The following is a 2,890-nucleotide window of genomic DNA, read 5'->3' as shown; positions in this document are numbered from 1 at the left end:
ACTCCGCCGACTGTTTGAATTTTTCCACAGCGGCGGCGGTGGCTCGGCTTCCCTCGTCCCTCAGCCGGGTCACCTCACCCTCCAGTCTCTTCACCTCCCCTTGCTTGGCGGCAGACTCCCGCTGCAGGATATCAATTTTCTTATCCTTGGCGGCCACCCGCTCTTGCAGCAAGGCCATGTCCTGCTCCAGCTTGGAGACATGATCATTTCGATCTACGTCCCGCTGGATGGCCACTTCTAGCTTGCCACGAGCGTCCGCAGCATCGCAGTCCGCCTTCATCAGGCGCCGCTCCACACCCGCCAGCCTGTCCTTGGCATCCACCAGCTCCCTCTCAAGTCTCTTGACCTCCTCCCGGAGCTGTACCTCAATCCGGGGTTGCTTGGAGGCCGCCAAGAACATTTCGTTCAGCCCAACCGCCAGGTGCCCAAAGGCTGAGCTAAAGGGCGACTGCTCGATCGCCGTTGGCCGCGTCATCCCCGCTAGACCGCCGAACCCCAACCGCTCGCACAGATGATAGAGAAACTCCTGCTCACTGTCGGTCATGAACTCGGTGAAGGCGGCAAAGGAGTCCAGATTGCTCACAGGCATCTCTCTCTCGGCCGTCGCGGGGGCCTTCAACGGGTCTTCTCGGGCCTTCTTCTGCATACGGCCCCCGATGGTCTCGTCATCATCCTCCTCCCCGGCCGAGTCACATTGGTGCCGCTTCCGCAGGATCCGCCTTGTATCTCCGGTGGGCGCAGGCCTGGGCCCCTTGTGCGGTTGTCTCTCCACCGCGGTAGCGGCAGCCCCCGCCGGCTCCACAACTCTTTCCTTCTGTGGCCCACGTCGAGTGGCGACCACTCTTTCCTTCTGCGGCACGGTAGAGGACCCCATTTTTCCCCCGCCCGCATTTCCACCCGCCTGCACGGTGGGCAGACCGTCGGCCCCTAGGTGGGAGTGGTGAGGCATGGGCAGCACCACCGGAACCTCGGATGCGCTCACCGCCAGAGTCTCCGGGTCCACAACCGTCATTTGGGCCGCCTCCCCTGAGGCATACATCGCCTCCAAGAAATTGTCGATCTCAGCACGGTCCATGGCTTTGTCAAAAGCGTCGCGGCTCGCTTTGTTGCCTGGCGGAGTATCTGAGAATATGCAAACACCCGTCAGCTTTAACCAGGTTATCAAGAGATACAATGTGGCGGAGATCTCTTACCAATAGCGCGCGTTAGTTGTTGATCGACCAACAACTCCCAGCCGGTGAGGAGACGGAAGTCCAGCAAATTGCGATTCCTCCAACAGCCTTGGATACGCGCAACACGGCACTCTTCCTCACGCGTCAGGTTATAACGCAGTCCTGCTACAAAACAAGAAGAGAGGCGTCAGTAAAACGGTTGCAATACAAATACAATAAACCGCCAGCTGTGTCCAGCGGAGATCGACGGACAACCTCGGATTGGCTGAAACTCCGACTTAATCCTAAACGTCGGCTCCCCCTCGTTGGACTCCGCTTGATACTCCCACCCCGTCGTTGCCACACAAAACGTCCCCCTCCAGTAGGACATCGAATCCCTCAAATTCTCTATCAGCTTGGGCGCTCCCTGCCGGCGGCTCAAGTTTACTTGCCCTCTGCAGCCTTGGCGATTCACGTACACCAGTTCGTAGAAGTGCAGTACCTCCGCCACAGTCGGCCCCTCACACCCGGATAGCCGCCATAGTGAGTTCATCGCCAGCATCAACCGCCACATGTTGGGACAGATCTGCCCAAAGGCGACGCCGAACTCGCACACCAAGATCTGAAGGTTGGGTACAAGCGGGAGCGTCACTCCTTGGCGGAATATTGCCTCGTGAACAGCGGCGAACCCCTCTGTGAGGATTGAGGCCTTCTCGTCCGCCGTCGGTTGACGCAGTTTCACCACTCCCGGCAGCCGATATATCCGCTTCATCCGGTTGACAGCGGCGGCAGTCATCCGCCCTCCCGCCTCGTCAACGGGGGTCCCATCCTGGAGAACCCATGCCGACTCTGTTTCCTCACCCGTCACATTTCCCTCGTCAGCGGAACCACTGGCGGCGCTGTTGCTTGCTAGCCGCTCCTCACGCCTATTCCGCGCGGCGGCATCCTCACCCGCCCTAGAACTCTCTGGACGCGACGTACGGCCCATGACTACTTCCCAGGGTATGGTTTGTAGCGGCTCGATGTCTAGCGGCTCTGGCAGTGAGGTTCCTGCACGGGCAGACGGAAGCAACGAGTCAATAAAAACCCTATCCGCCGCACTGATTAACACGTCAGACCCGGAGTCCTCACTGCTCGAGATCTCTACGACGTTGGCCATCCCAAACCCTAAAACCCAGATCAGTTAGCCCACAGAAGGATCTAACCTATCCCTACAGCAGTTATAGCAAAGAACACCAAGAACAGCTACCCAGAAAATACAAAAATATGAACACACCCCCTAAACCCAGATTCGACCATCTAGCAAAACCCTAACTGTCAACCCTCTGTCAAACACCATAACCTACCCCCAAATCTCACCCTACACCCTCGACGAACACCAAGGTAACGAGTTCACACACCAATCCCAGAAATAGCAACCAAAACCCATAAATCGACGAAAACGAATGCGACAAGAAGGATAACCAGAACACTAACCTCAGTCGTGAACTCTCTGGCGTCGTAATGCTCGCTATGCTCCGACGGCACTAGTTTTCGTCTCTCCGACCACGAGAACTCCACCAAAGCACGACACTCTCTCTCTTGAATCTGGGCTGAGCAGAGCTTGAAGACAAGTAAGGTTTGAACGGTTTTCGCAAATGTCCATTCTCGATGCGTTCCCCCCCTTTTATGTCCACATCAGAGGCTTTTGGGCCATCCGCTAGAAAACGACATCACACCCCAGCTGTACACGTGTCCCC

The sequence above is a fragment of the Rosa rugosa genome, chromosome 7, assembly GCF_958449725.1.
Source record: "Rosa rugosa chromosome 7, drRosRugo1.1, whole genome shotgun sequence".
NCBI classification, from domain to species: domain Eukaryota; kingdom Viridiplantae; phylum Streptophyta; class Magnoliopsida; order Rosales; family Rosaceae; genus Rosa; species Rosa rugosa.
Note: the sequence above shows the minus strand (reverse complement) of the source record.